The sequence below is a fragment of the Apodemus sylvaticus genome, chromosome 6 (genome assembly GCF_947179515.1).
Source record: "Apodemus sylvaticus chromosome 6, mApoSyl1.1, whole genome shotgun sequence".
Classification (NCBI taxonomy): Eukaryota; Metazoa; Chordata; class Mammalia; order Rodentia; family Muridae; genus Apodemus; species Apodemus sylvaticus.
Genome location: NC_067477.1, coordinates 141,829,663 through 141,849,551, shown reverse-complemented (window position 1 = coordinate 141,849,551; position 19,889 = coordinate 141,829,663). Strand labels below are relative to the sequence as shown.

The following is a 19,889-nucleotide window of genomic DNA, read 5'->3' as shown; positions in this document are numbered from 1 at the left end:
AGAAGAGGCCATCAGATTTCCTTGGACCTGTATGTATATTTGTACATCATGTGCATGCAATGCCTACAGAGGCCAGAAGCATCTGTAACTCCAGGTCCAAGGCAAACCTGGAGTTACAGACCTCAGCCACCCTGTGGGTGCTGGGAGTCAAACCTGGGTCTGCTGGAAGCAAGCACAGTCAGTGAGTGCTCTTAACTCGGAGCCATCCTTCTAGCCCCAAATACTACTTTTTATTTTTTTGTAAGCAAAGAACAGTAGTGGTAATAGCTAGTGAGTCTTAGTGGTTTTTCTTTTCTCTTTTATGTCATAGACTCTCTGTGGATGTTAGCAGCACAGAAAGGGGAGATGTGCGCTGAGGGCCGCACCCCTGCTGTGTAGAGCTGGCCTCTGAGAGGGTGGCAGGCTGAGTTCAGGAGACTGGCTCTGCCTTTCAGCTCCTTCTTCCTGGTACTCAGTCTTCTCTTTGCTTTTCTCCCTTAATTGGATGAAAATGTAAGACTGGGGGATGATTTCTCTTAAAAATACATATTGTTTTTGTTGGTTGTGTTTCCCAAACGCTGTGACAAGAGAGTCATTTTAGATTTCTCACTCTGAAGAAACCCTAATTTAAGCTCCTTCTACTCACGTGATCAAGATTGATTTTTCTCCCAGTAGTTCAGATGGTTTTCCTCAGGGAGAAGACTTTCCTACTCCTGCCTTAAATGGCCTCTGAAAGCCCAATTTGAAGTGATAGCTCGCTTCCAGGTCCTGTTGGGCAGGTCTGGCTGGCTGGCTCACCCAGGAGATTGGGGGGGGAGGGGGGAGGGGAGCTTGAAGTTTTACAGTTTTGTGGCTGCAAGTTAAGTTTGAAGGTGACTCGCAAGTGACCTGAGAATGCTTGTGGTCCTTACCCCAAATCGGCCTTGCTAGTATCAGGGAGTGTGAAAGGGGACTGAGAATGTCATAGGGACTTAATTAATGGCCTGGCAGCATGTGGCCTTCTGGGTAATGCTGACTTTTGTGTCATTGTTCACTCCTAAGGGTGTCTTGAGTATGCCAGGCAAGCCCGAGCTATATTTAATGTGCAAAGCGAGTGGCGACTGCCCTGGGTTTCCACCTAGCAGGAAGGCTAAGTCAGGAGGATCTCAGGAGCCCAGGAGGCTGAGGCCAGGCTGAGCAGCCTAGTAACACACTGTCTCATAAAGTCAGTTAGCCACCTCAGTAGTTCAGACGGTAGGGTTTGGATCAGAGGCCAAGCGTTGGCCTCACCACTGTGGTGACAGTGAGCTGCTCTGGGCTTCTTGGAGCCTCATTTCCATCTCTGTAAAATGGAAATTGTGCTGAAATAAAAGCTCCTAGGGATGACACACAGATTAACTGTGTGAGTGCTGATGAATGCTCATTATGTGAGCAGTGTGTATCTTACAGGCAATAAGTGGTGATACTGATTTAGAGGAGGGGTCCTCCCCGCTTGCTCTGAGCCAGGCATGTGGCTGAAACCGAAGTCTCAGGGAATCTGCATCCCTGGCCACAGTCTCTGACCCAGGTCAGCCTTCCAGCTCTCTGCCCTCATTCCAGATGCAGGCTGAGCTCACCTTTCTTAGATACTGGAACTCAGTGGGGAATAGCCTTCAGATCTCACACAGCCTGTTTTCCATTGCTTTTAAGGTGGCCTTGAGCCTGACACTGACCTTGCATTGTCTCAGGAAGAATGCCCCAGGCTCCTAAATAAGTCCTCCATCTCTACTGGGGGACCACTTTGCTCCACAGAGCATGAAGCAAATGTAGCATTTAAAGTCCATCAGGACACGGGCATCCTATGTATTGGTTTTTAACTGTTATTGTGATAAAATACATACAGTATTTTATCCTTTAAGTAAATTGCAAGTTTTGAGTTGAGTGCCCCCCCTCCCACATACACACACATGCATCCTTAGGCTTCAGACCGTTTCTGTCTTCCCAGACTGAAACTCTGTGCCCATTGAACAAGCAATTACACCTGGACTTCCCTCAGTCCCTTTACTACATCCACTCTCTAAAGTCTGACTCTTCTAGATACTTTATTCAAATGGACTCTTCTTCCGTACCTCTCCTGGGTAGATTTTTTTTCCCACTCAGCATAATGACTTCAGAGTTTATCAATACTGTAGCTTGTGTCAGAACACATTCCTGTTTATTTATTTATTTGCTAAGGAGTCATATTTCCTGGTGTGCCTCTACCATATTTTGTTTACCCATCATCCATAAATGGTCATTTGGTTTTTCACCTATTGTGAAATTCCAATATCCCCGTTTCCCCTATTTTAAAATTAAATAACCACTCTCCTCATTGCAAGTCATCCTAGGGGCCTTCCAGAGCAGGTGTGTAATTGCTGTGTAGTTGAAATGATGGGCTCACATCCTGAGTAAGAACGTGGATGCTCACAGGTGTGTCCCTGAGTGCTGCGGCCGTGTGCCCATTTCCTTTAATGGACTGAAAATTATCTTTATTAACTTGTCACAAACTCCTCAGGGACTGTTTTAGGAAGTGATAACAGGTCTTGGTTAAGGCTGCGGGTCCTGAGGTCAGACCACATGGCCTTGTATCCTGATCCTACAGCATATTAGCTTGACAGTGTATAAGCTGCTTAACGCTTGGATGATCTGATTGTTGATGGGGACTGGTTTTACCTTTAAATTAAACACCTTGACGTTTAAATGAAATGATCTGTGTCAGAGCCAGCTTAGCATCTGATGCATTAGGAGTCCCAAAACATTAGTTTAAGATAAAATTAAAGAGTTTGTTTGGTTTTGAGCAGAATTTCATTGTGTAGTTCAGGCCCACATGGAATTTACAGTGTAGATTGGTCTGGCTTTGAGCTTACAATGTACCTGCTTCACCCCTTAAGAAATTAATATTTATCCATTGTGTGTGTACACATATATGTGCTTGTCTTAGGGTGCATGCGGACGTGCCAGTGAACAACTTTGTGGAATTGATTTTGTCCTATTACCACGTGATCTTATGGCTAGAACTCGGGTTTTCAGTTTCCATGGCAAATGCCTGTATCCATGAAACCATCTTGCCTGGCCCTGCTTCAGTCTCTGAAGTGCTGGGCTCCAGGTCTGCTTCTCCATGCCAGGCTAAGACGTCCACATCTTGAGTTTGGCTCTTCCATGCTCATTGCCTCCTTGGGAGTGGCTGAAGAGTCAGGTGAAGGCGCCTGCTCCTGGGCTGGCATTCCCAGGAGAGCAGCCATGGGAGCTGTGCAGAAGCCCTGCTCTGTTTGGCCCTCCGGTGCTTCCTCCTCTGTCCCTCCCTCTGCTGGCCCGCCATGACGGGCTCAGCCTTGAATCTGGCCCTTCTCAGATGTCTCCTCTGCTCTTCCTTTCTTGCACTGCTTGGTAGGATGAACTTGGCATCTGGGGGAGGCATTTGGAAGCCACCTGCCGTTCCTTCATTGCAGCACTGTTGGGATTGCAAGAGTGTGACTTCCCTGTTGCTTCTGCTTCCCTGGGTCACTCAGCGCTCCATGAACCATGCACCCAGTGCATCTTGCTTCAGCTCTGGGGCTTGAGGCCTCTGTCCAGCAGAGCAGCCGTGTCCAACAGAGAATCCGGCAATATGTGAGGCAGACGGCGATTTCTCTCTAAAGCTGGTAGAGCTGGTGAGAACAGAAGCTTCTGTGTTTTAGTCTCTATTTGACAAAAATTTCCCAAATATTTATCATCTCCTCTCATCCCTAACATCAGCTTCTAGATGGCTTTGTTGAGGGCAGGGGCTGTCTATATTGTTCTAGCCCAGTGACTTGTTCTGGAAGATTCTCCAAGTGTGGCTGAGGCTGAGGGAAGGAACCCAGGAAGAGTAGAGTTGGAATATGAAAGCAGACACCTCAGTGTGTGACCTTAACCAGTCTTCTTACCCCTGCTGGTAGGATGGGGTTAATAATAACCTGCCCTGTGGAGATGTGAGGTGGCACCAAGGGAGTCTGTAAAGTGCTTAGTGTAGCATCTGGCACACTGAGAATGCACTAAAAATGCAAGCTCCTTCTATTTTTGTTGGCGAGTTTTCTTTCTGCTGTTTCCAGCCTTCCTTCTTACAGCTTCCCTCTCCTGCTAACTCTGATGCTGTTAGCATCCCAGTGTCCTTGAACTTCGACCCGTGCCCCCCACTAAAACCACTCCCTGGCACAGGGTCTCATATAGTTGCCATGCCAGATTTCAAGGTCACTGGGACACTGGTTCTTGGTGTGGGGCATCCTCTCCTGACCTTGCTTCCCTGCTTGCTCTGCCCACTTTCCATACACCTGCTCAAGTTCTCCATTCAGTCTTTGTAATCGCCTTCTACCCTGAGGGTGGAAAGGAACTGAAGGTTCGTGGAGCCCTGTCTTGTGCAGGAGATTTCAGGCACACTCAGTGTATCAGTCCATGGACCATCATGGCGTGACTTGGGTTTCTTCAGAGAAAGAAATGGAGGCACTCCAAAAGCAAGTCACAGGGAGGAGGGGTCGCATGCAGATCGCAGTGCAGGACTTGGCTAAGTCTGTGCTGTCCCCACTTCCTGTTGCTGGGCATTGGGGATGACAAAGAGGTAGGGGGACCACCTACAGTGCAAACCAGCATCTCAGCTGCTCTGATGCTGATGTTGGAGACACTGCGGGTGCTTCAGCCTTGTTCCCCAAAGCTGCACACACGAGCTGCCCCTCCCTCCTGGGGTTGTTGTGTGATTCAGTAAGCATTGGTAAAGCACACGCATGGACATCACAAATGTGTGTGAACGCTCACCAGCCAGGCCGGATGCTGTGCTGGGAGTTTGCCTTCTCAGACTCTGACGACTCTGACTCCTCATCCTCTGAGCAGGGCTGGCAAGCCTTGCCGCTGCGTGATAACAGGGGTCTCTGCCTGGAATCCTTTTTTAGGCTTGGGATGTTTGTTCATTTTTAACGTGGCAAGAGGCATATCCCAGAGACTGTGCTGTGCGACCATTTCAGGGCTTTTTGTTGGCGTGATTTGTTCATTTAGTTTTTGAGATAGCCCAGGCTGATATCTCACTTGCTGTGTAGCCAAGAATGACCTGGCTCCCAAGTGTTGGGATCACATGCCCATGCCACTACTCTCTGATCTCACTGTGACCCTTTTAAAGGATGCAGTTCAGTCCTTAGCATGCTCATTGGGTTGTGAAATGACCCTGCTGCCTTGTTCAACTTTTGCATCAGCCTGTAATTCTTAGCTATTGTTTGCCAGTCCTTCCCCTGAAACTGCTGTCCTTCCTCCCCTAAACTGCAGTCCTCCCTCCTTTAAACTGCAGTCTTCACTCCCCTAAACTGCAATCCTCCCTCCTCTAAACTGCTGTCCTCCCTCCCCTAAACTGCTGTCCTTCCTCCCCATACTGCAGTCCTCCATCCCCTAAACTGCAGTCCTCCCTCCCCTAAATTACAGTTCTCCCTCCCCTAAGTTGCAGTCCTCCCTCCCCTAAACTTAGTCCTCCCTCTCCCAAATTACAGTTCTCCCTCCCCTAAACTTCAATCCTCCCTCCCCTTAATTACAGTCCTCCCTCCCCTAAACTACTGGCAACCATCTACCTTCTTTCTACTGGTGGTTCTGACATTGCACGTGTATCAGTTGTGCAATACAGCGTGTGGTCCCTTGAGCTGGCTTACTTCCTTTAGATAACTCCCGGGCCTGTCTAGATAGAAGAGTGTAGATGTGCTTTGTTCTTTTATGGCTGAGTAATATTCCCTTCTATGCACGTGCAGCATTATGTTGATAGATTCATTCCTCCATGGGCATCTGGGTTGTTTTCCTCCCCTGAGACTTTATAAGGAGAGCTGTTGTACTCATTCCTGTATGAGTGTTCGTGTGGGCACCTGACTTTGATTGTGTAGGGTGTGTACCCAGATGGAGAAACGGATGGATTATATGGAAACTCTGTGCTCTGTACAGCAAGAGGTAGGCAGACAGTTTGCACAGTGGCTATCACCCTGGTTCCCACCAGTCATGTGGGAGGGTTCCAGGTTCCCCACATCCTGGCCAGCACTTGTTACTGTCCCTTTTTTCTTTTTCTTTCTGTTAAGGTGGTCCTAGTGTGAGGCAGCCTTTTGCTGTGACTGATTCTATTTCCCTGATGACTAAAGACTCAGAGCAGTCTTCTGTGGTGTTAGTATTCTCGTTTTCTCTTGACCCAGTTCCGTGTCTCTTCCCCAGTCCACTCACACCTCTCCAGACGAGCTCCCAGCTCCTGGGCAGGTCTCCAGCAGGCCTGGGCAGGCAGCCCGAGGTGGGTCTCCCACTTTAGGCCAAATGCTCCTTTGTCTCTTTGGGTTGTCTGGCTGGGGACTGGTCCTCTCCTGCCACCTCAACCGCTCTTCAGAGTCGTCTTCTTCATCCCACTGGTTGTAGGCTCTTAGCCTTGTCCCGTTTGGTGTTTACTCCTTCCACGCAGGTGCTGATGAGAGCCCTGGACACTGGCACGGGTGCTTTGTCCTCACCTTCAGGGCAGGGGTAGACACACTGGGTTATTGCTGGCTCCAGCCCAAATGCCCCTGTCCCCCTGTAGGATTGTCCTGAGAGGCCCAGGAAGAGCCGCATGTGCTTCCAGGGCCAGCAGCTGTTTCCTCTGAGTTTCCTAAACCCCCTCGCTGTTCTCTCGCCCACCCCACCCCCCACCGTCACTCTGTGTACAATGGTGTGCCCCCCCCCCCACACACACACCATAGGTTTATAGTTTCAGGACTATTTTTGACCATAGAATCAAAGCTGACCCCCTCCCCATGAAGGAATCCTAGGCAGGAATAAGCAGGTGGAAGAAGTATTTTGGGGCTCTGAGGGTTTATTTAGAAGCCCCTTCACCATCTGCCGATGGTAGAGACTCCACCCACCATGGTCTCTTCCTCTGAGGCCTTTCTCCACCTCCTTCTCCAGACCTAGCTGCCTCAACAGGCTCCTTCCACCAGGGTAGGTTTGAGGCAGTAACACCAGGTACTCAATTTATTTAAACAGCCGCATAGCTGTTACATGAAAAAAAATGTGCTGTAAAAGATAAGATGGCTCCTGGAAAGATGTGAGAGCCTCCGTTCCCTGTGTAGCCTCCAATTATAGCGCCCTTCTGTGGGAAATCACAGAAATCTTCAGTTCTCATCTCAGTTCCAAAAAGGCCATTTGAGAGGACATGGTGAGGGTGGCAGCTTGGTGAAAATAACTTGCTGGAGAGGAGAGGAGAGGAGAGGAGAGGAGAGGAGAGGAGAGGAGAGGAGAGGAGAGGAGAGGACAGGAGGTGAAACTGAAGGCTACCTGCTGAGGCTCTACCATGATGGAAGAGCAGCACTGGCCAGCCTGGCCAGTTCCCAGCAGGACACTCACTGGCTTGCAGTATAGACCTGTCCTGGATTGTCATTCCCCTAGCTACCAGTGGCATTCACTCTACCATTGTGAGAGGTGATCCTTGGAGCTGCTCCCAGAAGGTGTCACATGAGGTTGGCCACCCTGACCTATTTGGAGGTCAAGCTCCAGGCAAGTGCTTTCCTTCTTGTGCAGCCAGTATTGACCTTGCATCCCCATCCCCCATGCCATGGCTGAACCGGAGCTCAACAAGTCACAGTGTTAAAAACAGCCTCACCCCTCACACGTATAGCACGCTGTTTCTGTAGCTGGATGGGTGATGGATCAACACTGTCTTCCCGGTTGCCAAGTTACCCGTTACTGACATCTTAGTGTGAGTTAGTCTTGTAGATGTTTTGGCCTCAAAGGACCCATGTAATGATCCTTTGTTGTGCAAATGGGGATGTGTTGAAATTTTAGGGAGGAAGGAACCTCCTGGGCATTTGGCGCAGACATTTAGGGGTGAACCAAAGCATGAGCAGAGCCCACTGTCTTCTCTCAGGATAGCTGCGTTACAACGGAAGGTTGCTCAGGCTTCAAGGCCCACAGACAAGCGGACAGACGGACGGCCTTCTGTAAGGCAAGAAGGAAGGAGGCCTTGGGACAGTGGCAGCTGGAGCTCTTTTGAGTTCCTCAGTCTTCCAAAGTGGGAAGTAGGGTCTCTGAGCCCTAGGCCAGACTGTGAGGCCAGCTGCCTCACAGGAGGGCGACCACTAGTGAACACGAAGGAGGAGAAAAGATGAATGGGTGAAGCAGTGCCTGGGGCCCAGGGCGGAAGGATGAGGGAGGCCACGTGTGATGTGGAAGGGACAGCCATGCTGGCCCAGATGGGGAGGGAGGGGCTGCATGAAGACACGTGTGCAGCCTGGGGGCTGCCCGGGTGTGGCGAGTGAGAGGAAGAACAGCTACAGGGAACCAGAGGAGGGGAGGAGGAAAGGCCACCCCTGACAGTAGCCATGGCCAGGACCCACATCTTGCTCTGGCTGTGGATTCAGGCAGCATCTCCATTCCAGCCTTTCTGCTGTTCTCCTAAGGCCTTGGATGGACTGCCAGCAGGTCTTTTGTTTTGTGTGGGCGTTGCCCTTTTGTTTTAATCTGACATCAATGGCTCCTACATAGGTGCTACTTCATCTGGGGGTCACCTAGTCTCAGTCCGGGCTTGTTGGAGAGGGACATGGTCCCTGAGACTTCTTGGTGGCCTTGTTGTGGTGCCTGCTCTTCCACGTGCTGTCCACTAGATGGTAGCAGGAAACCTGTTGGTTCTGCCCAGCAAGCAGCTTTAATCAATCTGGCTCTCCTGGTCATGCGCCCCTCTGCCTCAGGCTCAAGTCACAGGTTCATGGATGGTTCTGGGTCAGGCTGAGTGAGACGAAGGCACAGCGGTCTGCTTTGGGGAAGTGGCTGTCTCAGGGCGCTGTCCCAGACTTGCAGGTGGCCTTTCAGCACCCTACCTGTGGCCAAACCCTTTGTAGTGAGTTCCTGCTGTAGAGTGAATTCTAGTGTGCATTCCAGGGCTGTGTGGGAGCCAGAAGCAGAGAACTGGGCTCTGAGGGAGTCGAAACTCCCCCTCCTCCCCACCATCCCCCACCCCAGACCTCAGCTTGGCAGCTTGTGTGGACAGTGGATGGTGCTGGTCATGGAGGGAGGTCATGGCTGGGGTGGGGCTAGCCTGGGAACAGCAGCAGTATAAGGTCAAGGACACGCTTTCCAGCAACAGGGACACATAGCAATAGCAAACCCCCTGGCCGCTCAGCTAGAGTTACATTTTTTATTTATTTTATTTTTTACAGGACTTATTTTTTTTACAGTAATTATTATTACAGTTCACTGTAGCTGTCTTCACACACACCAGAAGAGGGCATCGGATCACATTACAGATGGTTCTGAGCCACCATATGGTTGCTGGGAATTGAACTCAGGACCTCTGGAAGCTCAGTCAGTGCTCTTAAGTGCTCCAGCTTCGTATTTACAAATTTTTATCTTCTTGAATTCATGGGCTTTTTCACAAGACCATGTGCTTCTTACTTATCCATGAGGTTGTGTCTTCTGAGGCCTCTGGGCACCTAAATTTCATATTACAAGCTGAAAATGTCCTTTATCATTTGCTGAATCTTGCTGACCATTGTCCTGTTTCCATGCTGGTAAATAGCAGGTTGTGAGCTGCATTGAGACACTGATGTAGGGAAGGTCTCCAGCCCTCTTTCAAGGCACTGACCTGCCTGTCCTTAACATGTGTCTCGTTCTGGAGAACACAGATTCATTTAATGACATTAGTATTCATACAATAGCATTTTACTTATTTTATTGTACTGTGGAAAACCAGTAAAGGTCACTATCTCATATGGACATTAGATCATGTTATAATCTAACTTGGTGCAGATAGTCTACATATATGCAAGACACTGTCATGAGGTGTAATCTAAAGTACAATTTAGACTTTGTTGTGTCTGCCAGTTGGTGTCCCTTAAAAAAGATGGTCTTGTTTATTTCTCTTCCCTTTGTAACCTTTTAAAAGTGATTTGTTCCTACCCTGAGCTTTTTATTAAGCTATTTTCTTTCCATTTCTGTCTCCATGGTCATCTAACTTACAGCTTTCTTTCTTTTTTTTTTTTTTTTTTTTTTTTTTTTGAGACAGGGTTTCTCTGTATATCCCTGACTGTCCTGGAACTCACTCCTGTAGACCAGGCTGGCCTCGAACTCAGAAATTCGCCTGCCTCTGCCTCCCAGAGTGCTGGGATTACAGGCGTGTGCCACCACCGCCCGTCTAACTTACAGCTTTCTATGTGGTCATTTTCAGTGGCCTTTTTCCTCAACCATTCCCAAGATTACTGCTGTTTCTTTTAGAAAAAGCAGAATCATTTTTATAGTTTATGATTTGTTAATATCATTTAGCATTATGCCATATAATTATAAACTGCCCTATATAATGTGAAGTAAAATTAAGCATTTTTCTATTTGATCATGTTTAATAATTAAGGTTTTCAATAACTTAGGTTTGCCTACTAGCTATTTACTGACAAACAAAACAAAAAAGGGCTTAAATGTAGTGTTTGGACTAAAAATTTTTAGGTAGGGTAAGGTAATTTCTTTTGCATGAGGAATCTCTCTCTCTCTCTCTCTCCCCTCCCTCCTTCCGTCCCTCCCTCTCCTTCTCCCTCCTCTCTCTGTCTCCCTCCTTCCCACACTCTGTCCCTCCCTCCCTCCCTCCCTCCTCTCAAAAGAATGATTTTACATCATATGTATGAGTGTTTTGCCTACTGAGTCATTGCTCTAGCTCTCTCAACAGTGTTTTAGAATACATATATTTGAGTGTTTGCTTTGTATACAGATTGTATTTTTATAAATATTCCATAGTTACATGAAAATATATTACTACTTAATCATATAAGTATTTTTACTTTATTATTCAAGGTGATATATTTCTGTATAGGTGACTGTTATTCTGACCTATGTGACTTAAGTTTTCATGTCATGCTTGTCTCAACCAAAAAATATCCAGCCAAATTATTTTGGTACTCATCAATTTAATTTTTAGATAAAAACAGTACTTTTGTACTTGACCAAATCATCAGTCCATGCAGTTACAGCGATTGAACCAATCTATGTATATATATAAAAGTACACATACATATGTATTAATTTGCCTTTTAATTTTTGTGTATGCATGGTTTACCTACACTATGAATAAACAAACCAGAAATTAATAAGCCTTGTAAACAAATGAAAATTCTTATAAAATAAACAATAATTATAATAATAAAATGGGATCATGGTAAAAGACTAGTTACAGCTGAAATGAAAGGAACTAACTGCTTGTTATGCAAATGAGTACAACATAAAACACAACATAATTAACTATACATTTGATATTAGACATGTGCCAATGTGTGGTAAATCATAAACGCAGTGGCTCCCATATACAAAGAAATAAATCCTGTGACTATAAAACACCTTGTGATCATACTTGCCAGCATTGGATCCATGGGTCTTCTACCTCTGATGTTTAAAATGAAATATCTCACAATTGTGTAGGTTTGCATTTTAAAGTATATCTTCAAAAATGTTCATATTCTTGAATCCATGTACCTTTTCCTGGTAAGCCCACCTCCCACTACTCTATTTATTTTGATCTGTCTTTCAAGTCATGTAAATCCTCAGATTTCATATGAGAAACTGAAGAAAATGTCCTGACATGTGTCTGGCTATTATTTCACTCTGTCAGGAGTGGGGGACTAATTTTAGGAAAGATTCCTGCTATTTATATGTTTTTCCTGTTATTATGCATTTATAATAATCAATAAGTAATAGCACACCCCTTTGGAGCAGATCTCTGCAGATCCACGAAGTCTTATAATGATGCTGTGTAGACAAATAGATGACTTTAGTTTTAATGATGATCCTATAAGAGTTCCTAAAATTATCTCTGTGATTATTAAGCTCTTTAATAGTGGAACTTCTATTAGGTCCTTTTCTGATAGTTACAACTAAAATGAGAACTCTGCCAGTCTCCCAAGTGTCACCCGTTAATTGCTCTTAGATGGCAATCAGACTTTCTCCTACTCAGCACATTCCAAGAGGCTGTAAAACAGTTAACCTGCCTGCTGGTGGTGGTGTACACATGCCTGAAATCCCAGCACTTGGGAGGCAGAGGCAGGCAGATTTCTGAGTTCAAGGCTAGCCTGGTCTACAGAGTGAGTCCAGGACATCCAGGTCTACATAGAGAAACCTGGTCTCAAAAAAACAAAACAAAACAAAACAAAAAAACAGTTAACCAAAGGTCATGAAAAGGGAAGTTGGATATATAATAGGTGTTAGAAGATAAAATATTGACTGGGTTTATCTATACAAAACTTTACTTATAATGTAGAGAAGAGAAATAATAGATGTCTAGCTAGATAATTACTCCTAATGGATATGCATGTAAATATTCTCTGTTGTAAACTTCTATTTCAATTTATGACGGTATTTTGTGTGAACTTGTGATGAACTTTGTAACATGTGATCATGTATTCTGAAAGATGTTTAAGGGCTGAGGACAAGAGAAGTCAGGGCAGAAGAGTTTAGGAGAGGAACAGAGCTGAGAGAAGAACTGAACTAAGAAGTTTTTTGTCAGAAGAGAACAAGATTAGGTGAATGCAGAGTGGAATAACTTAGAAACTATAGATAACGTAAATAACTAAGAGAACAATGTGTAGGATGCAGAGGGAAAGAGGAAAAAAGAAGATGTTGCAGAAAGCAGAAGGAACAGGAAGTCTTCTTACCGTGGGACAGGACAGGTCCCATTAAGAGAAACAAAGCCTTTTTCTTACAAATATGGATTTGATTCATTTAGCATTGAAAAGGTGGAAACTTTTTCTTTCTCGATGTAATAAATACTGGAGTCCATTTTTCATACAGAATGAGTGAGTTCTTTCTGCACTGGTGCTGGTCTTTTGCTCCATATGCATATGTAAGTATGGATGTGTGTGTAAGTATGTAATTGTGAGAATGTATGCATGTATAAGTATGAATTGTGAGAATACATGCAAGCTGGGCCCAGATTACTTCATGAAAATATGTATGGAGCTGTATGTATGAATTTCTGTGAGATTATGCATATTCACTTATGTAAAAGTTTTTCTTTCTGCAAGTGTTATTCTCTTCTCCTGGCTCAATAGAAATTTACTGCTCCTCACTTCACCCTAGACTGACAAGCAAAAGGCATCTGGACAATGGGGAAAAGGCTCTAGCCACTAATCCTTTAATCTCCTGCTGTTTTTGGGTGAAGTGCTAAGTGCCTGAGACTGCAGTCTCTGGCTTCAGAGGAACACAAAGGGCAGATCTACATTAGCATAGTAACTTAGACTTAGATAAATAAACCTTTTATTATACAGCACCCCTAAATTTTTGATGCTCTTCCCCCCTCCACTACCTCAAGAAAAAAACCAAGAAGAAAAAAATACCTCTGCTGGGACTGACTCCAGGCTCTCTCTCTCTCTCTCTCTCTCTCTCTCTCTCTCCTTACATTCCAGATGCTTGATTGTTTGATCCCCTGTCTTGAGAGCATGAGAAACCAAAATGACACTGGGTGGTGAGCAGTGAGCAGAGAACCAGAGCCCTCCCCACTAGAGTAGCACACTGTCTCACAAGCTCTAAGCTATTTTTTTATCTGACACTTCTAGACTCTTGGAATCATTTCAGGATCTCTCCTCCTCTTATTATTCTCCCCTGCACATTGATCTCTCCAAGCCAGGAACAAAGGGTCTACAAGGGCAGAAAGAATGTATGTACTCCCATCACCAACAACATCCCAACTGTTCCTTTCACACCACTAGACTGTCTACCTGTTTGCTTTATTCCAAGGGGCCAGAGAGACCTCAATTGAGAATCTCCACGAGGTTCCCAATTTTCTCTCTGACTGCATCTGATGCCTGGCTGACCCTTGGGAGGACCAAAGGAAGAAGGCTGGCTTGCGGATGATGGCATGAGCCTTTGAAGGCAGAGAAGACAAGGTCAGTCCCTCTAACCACTCTGATTATCATCATCACTTCTCTCTAGCTCCCTCTGCCCCCTTCCTCTCCCTCAATCTCTCCAAGCCAGGCCATCCAGTATTGCCTTACTTTGTTTCTTTACTTGTTTCCTTAGTTCAAGGTTAATTATATCTATTTATTTTTCTCTTCATTTCATTAGTTGAGGGTGCTTAGCCCTTGAGACCAGTACCTAGATCAGGCCTGCCTCCAGGTCATAGAGCTCTGCCTGTCTCCATCTTCTGTGTCGTGTGATTAAAGACACACAGCACCACACTTTTTTCATTGTACATGTAGTTTAATTTCAAATTTTATGAGAGAGAGAGAGAGAGAGAGAGAGAGAGAGAATTGTAGGTTACAGTTCAATTCTTTAGTAACTGTGTAACCACAGGCCATGTTTAACTTTCTGTAAGATAAAGCACAATGGTACTGATTATATAACACTGCGGACTTCCACTAAGCAAGCTGATTTTCACAACTCCTCTCTGTCTTTTAAAACTTTGACGACAACACCAGGGCTCCAAAGACGTTTGTTTCTTTCATTTTCTTCTTCTTGATGTTCTCTTTTTGTTAGAAGTCAGAGTCAAGGTAAAACAGGAAAAAAATGACCCAAAGTGATTAATGTGTCACCCTCTGAGTTCTTAGTCCTTTCTTTTTTGTCTTTGCTGTTCTCTGTGCTTGCTATCCTCTAGATGATAGGGATGTAAATCCAATTTACATGTGGAGACTTGTAAGGAGGCTCTACTGATCTAGAGAGTACCCTTGAAATAAAATGAGAATCAAAACAAGAACTTGTAATAAAATATATAGACAAAATACAATTTCTATTATTAACCCCCCCCCCAAAACAGCAACACTTTACTGACTAGACAAGTTCCTTTTCTCCACATCAATTATCTCCCCAATAGCTAGGTAGTGTGCAAGTCTGTCCTAGTTTGACTATCAAGGTTAAGAAAAGTGAACCATCATCAATACTAGTTAGTCTTACATATATTAAAGGACAATGAGTTGTAATATTATTCACACTAAAATTATGACTGATTTCATGCTGAAAACTGTCCACTGGAAAGACATAGCTCAGAATTTAAGAGCACTGGCTGCTCTTCTATTCCCAGGCCAACTGACACCCTTCTCATAGCCTCTGTGGCCCCCAAGCTTTCTCAAATAGTTTGCAGACCAACAGACATGGCAAACCCCCTCACACATACAGGGAGATGTAGTTATGTGTGTGTGGCAGGTATAGGTATTGAGGGTGAATTTAACTAGCTTGAACAAATATATAACTGGAAAGTTCATTCTTTAATTTACTTAATTTTATTAAGTGTACAGTGCAAGAAGGAAAATGGGCTGCACCATATTTAGGGTACTACCTGTAGATCAAGAGGAAGGACCATCTTCTCTGAGATTGTTTCATCCCTTGGGAAGAAGGACAGTCAGCCCAGATGTGCTGGTATGTATTCCTGGTTCTTTATCAAAAAGACTTTGACTCTGACCTTGCTTCTGATTCCCCTGTGCAGGTTAGGAATCCAGCACAGATAGAAAGCGAAACCACACCAAGGAAGCAAGCATGCAGGAAAAAACTAACCAGAAAACATGTTATGTTGGACGCAACAAAGCAAGCTCATATTCACAAATCTGTGAGCCTAAGACTCATCCCTGGCTGGAAGGAGAGAACTGAGTGTAGCACACACACAGAGTTGGTCATCTCTGAGTCCATACTTGCCCAGCCCCGATGTTTACTTCACTAGGCCACAGGCTCTAACACCTCACTTTATTACAGATAATCATGGTGGCTCAAGCCTTTAATCTCAGCAATCAGATCTCCACTTTCTGGGTCAGCATGATCTGTGGAGTAAAAAGAAACAGATGGAGAAAAAACTCAATATTTCTTTGTTAGAACAGTTATTGTAAGTTTTAAGGAATATAATAGCTTGACATTCAAAGTCTCTGGTTCACTATCACCTTTCTCACATGTCTAAGCCAATGCTTCCTAATGAGTTCTTCCTTCTCCATGACTGCCCCCCATCCCTGGGTGTTGTGTAGTGAATGTGTGTGTGTGTGTGTGTGTGTGTCTATGTGTGTGTATGCTCGCACATGCACACAGGACTACCATCTCTGGAGGATTAAATATAAACAAACAAGACAGGAAAGCTGGAGGAACGATAGAAATAGCCGAATATTTTCTTTTTTCTTTTCATAGGAAGAAAAAGGGAAAAAGAGAGCTGCCACTGCAGCAACATCTGCCACCATCATCTTCACTACCACCACCAACAAAAGATACTTGTCAATCTCCTTTTATTATAATAATTAAAATTTAAAATTGTGTGTGCTTGTGGGTGATCTAAAGCACAACCCTCACAGGAGGATTAAATAAAATTAACCAAGAGATCCAAGGCTACATAATAAAAATGCTAAAACATAGATGATAGACAGACAGATAGATATATAAACAGAGACAGACAGAGATAGACAGATAAAGAAGAGAGGAAAAGGACAGAGCATAAGAAGGCTAACGACTCATAATGGCCCCTCGAAAACAAGGAAGGCTGGAGAGAGAGGTCAACCTCCTTATGTTTATTAAGGCAAAATCAAAAGAAAAAGTGAAATGAAAAAAAACAAACCTAGCTGAATATTTTATTTTTCTTCAGATATTAAAAATCTTTTTAAAAAGCACACAATCATGCAAAAGGAAGAGAGAGAGACAGAGACAGAGAGACATAGTGAGAGAGAGATGAAAAGATCTATTTTTTTTTTACCACTTTTTATTGTAATAAGAAAGTAATGACTTTAAAAATTAAAGCTGGCCCATCTTACTTTAACACTCATTAATACAATTTATTCTGTTGAGTAAGACAGGGATACGTGGTCAACACTACCATAATTTAATAAGGAATATTAAACAATCAAGAAAACAGCCAGTAAACTGCTTGAACTCATTATGGTTTTTATTATTAAAAAAGAAGGAACAAAATAAAGGTTAATGGTTGTATTTTCTAATTGTTAATAAATAATCATTAAATATTAAAAATTGGTCCACTTTTCTAAAAAAAAAATGGTCCATCTTATTATTCACTGTTGTATCATGAGTACTGTACTAAAAACAAATTTCGGCTTTAATAAAAAGGACAACTTGTCAACTAGGAATCAAGGTGACATGGAGAACAGAATACCAACTTCAACATTGCCCTAATGCTAGAGACCAAGAGTGATATACACAACAACCAGGCAACTAGCTGACAATCCTCTTAGGAAAAGAAAAGTTAAGGAAAATGGCCAACTTAAACTCATTTAAATAAAGAAAAAAAAAGTCCAGATTTGACATCTGGTAGACCTGGGGTGGAGGAAATTATGATCCAGATGGGCAGAAATCTGGCCAACATAGTAACATACTGGGCTGGAGAGATGTCTCAAAGGTTAAGAGCACTGACTGTTCTTCTGAAGGTCCTGAGTTCAAATCCCAGGAACCACATGATGGCTCACAACCATCTGTAATGAGATCTGACACCCTCTTCTGGAGCATCTGAGGATAGCTACAGTGTACTTACATAATAAATAAATGAGTGTTTTAAAAAAAATAAAATTAAATTAAATAAATAAATAAAAAACATAGCAAAATACAAAACAGAAGGAGGCAGGGGTGGGGGTGGGGAGACAGATTGCCTCTCATTGCCTTTCCCCTACCCAACATGTACCATATTGTCATCACGCTTTGAGGGAATATAGAGAGTGGAGAAAGCGCCTGCTGCCAGAGATCCGCACATCCCATCTAGATGGACACCAAGCCTAGGAAGCTAAGGTTCCCACAATTCTCCAGTGCCCCAGGATGAAACACAGAGATGGGTTGGGGCACAAGAAACACGAGGACCAGGTCCTTCCATGAGCAGACTAGTACCTCTGCCCACAAGACACTGTGTTATTCCCAGCTTGAAGGAACTAGCTATCCATCCCTCCAGGACAAAGAGAAACCTCAAGCGAGGTGGGAGGGCTGGAGACCAGAGAGACATAGGTTTTATCCCTCACCTTCTCCCTTGCCTGCACCTCTGAAAGGATGCTCTTGGCTATGGTAGGATAGGAGTGATAAATGACACTCAGCTCCACCTACAACTCCCCTACCACCGCTAAACTTAAACATGCTTGTACAAGACCAGTGGATAGCAGAAGTGGCAGCCACAGGAAACAGTCCACATGGTTCCTCTGAAGGAGGAGCAGGGGAAGCAGTATTGGTAGCTAGAGAAGACCAGAAAGGGAGACCCCATTGCCACCTTGTACAAAGGTATGCTTAAGAAACTAACCACAAACAATGAAGCAAGGCCTAAACAAGTTAAGAAAGTTACCCCATGATCTACTGACAAAAATCACTAAATCTCAAAATATTCTGAAAACAGATAACAACTAATAAAAGCCTTAGAAAACTTGAAAAACTCATTATATATATAAAGTATAAATGTGTGCCTACAATTATGCTTCCCAATACACTGTGTAAGCAGATGATTACAATCAAGAAAGACTAATTCCAGAAAAGAAATCCAGATGCCCAGACTCTGTTTTGCCTCATCTGGGTCTTTTATAAAATAATCCCAGTGTTTTATATCTGACAAAACAGGGAACCAAAGTAACTTGGATAAAACCCAACTCTAGATCCTTTCTACTGTGCTATATATCAGTCTTCTGGTAAATGCTTCTCTAAAAGAATGATTTTTTTTTTTAAAGATTTGTGGTTTTAACAATTTATTCCACAAGGAAACCAATGAGAAAGGATTCCCAATTTGTTTCAAATTGTAATGCAAGGTAATAAAAACACATAAAGGTCTTATGAATGTGAAGAGACTAGTTTTCTAAGACAGCTATGAAAATATTTCTTCTAAAAAACAAGTTCACTCAAATGAGGCATTTAGATTCTGGTTCCAAAAGAGGTTGTGTCCTTTCTTAAATCAGGGTTTCCCTACTCTGTAGCCTTCCCTTGAAAATACTGTTCTCCTGGTGCTATCTCCCAAAGGCTGGGATTAGGTGCCACTGTGTCTACCTTTAAATTCTTAAAAATACTGAAGAACACAAACTTCAGTGTCTTCACTGTGACATAAGCCAAATGGCTAATAACTTATTTAGTTAATACGAAAACAATTCACCCCATGCTTTACAATTCCCAATCTAAATTTATACACAGTAGATTGGGTTTCAGGAAAACACCATCATCCAATTCCAGAAAACATAACTATGCACCGGTCATCTGCTCAGATTTAGATTTTGTTGTGATTCAAGTTGTCACTTGTAGAAGTTTGGACCTAGGTCTTCTTCCCAGCCCCATGCTCCCAGAAATAAAACTCAGACTCAAAATATGTATACTTACAAATATCTTGGCCTTATAGCTAGTCTTCTCTGACTAGGCCATAGTGCATTATAACCCACTTACTCAAATCTACTTTCTGACACATGACTACTTACCTGGGCTCAGGTACCATGTGTCAGTCTCGTCACATTTTCCCAGGCAAATATCTCATCCCTGGCTCTATCCCAGAATTCTTTCTGCCTTCTGAATGTCTCCTCTTGTATTCTACACTTTCCTATAGGCTGTAGTTTTCTTTTAGTAAAATACACAAGATATTCTCTCTACAGTCACTAGCATCCTTAAAACCTTCAACTTCAAGTTGTTAATTATTCTAATTCTACTTGTACTTCTAAGGTACCAACACCACCAGCAATATCCAGAAGCCACCCAGAGGTTACTATGGCTTTTAAACACTCATGTGTACCTGCTTCTCCTTTCAGGATTTTATTTTGGTAATACTGCCACTCCAGCTGGATGTTAGCACCACGATGAAAAGGTGACCTTCCTGTGCCATGGTTGCTGACAGAGCCACTGTTTTTCCTGTGAGAAAAAAAAATTGAATTGTTTCTCTAAGTACAAAAGGATGTTAAGGTCATGTAATGGAATTTTTTCATGCAATTTTAATTATATAATATTTGTTCTTTAATCACTTATGCATTAAATCTTAAAAAGCATCACCATATAACATCACCTAATGTTTTTTAAGACAGGGTCTTCTGAAA

The 19,889-nt window shown here is 43.7% G+C and overlaps 1 protein-coding gene across 13 annotated transcripts in view; it reads right to left on the bottom strand.

Moving 5' to 3' along the window:
* LOC127687708 (uncharacterized) overlaps nt 1–19,889 on the bottom strand; it is a 472,408-nt gene that overhangs the window by 202,851 nt on the left and 249,668 nt on the right. For 10 of the 13 annotated variants that reach the window (XR_007978481.1, XR_007978478.1, XR_007978480.1 and 7 more), the window contains one exon: nt 19,592–19,707. The exons of the other annotated variants lie outside the window; for them this stretch is intronic. The gene's annotated coding sequence lies outside the window, so the exon portion shown is untranslated. The remainder of the gene's footprint in view (nt 1–19,591; nt 19,708–19,889) is intronic. 13 annotated transcript variants of the gene reach the window in all.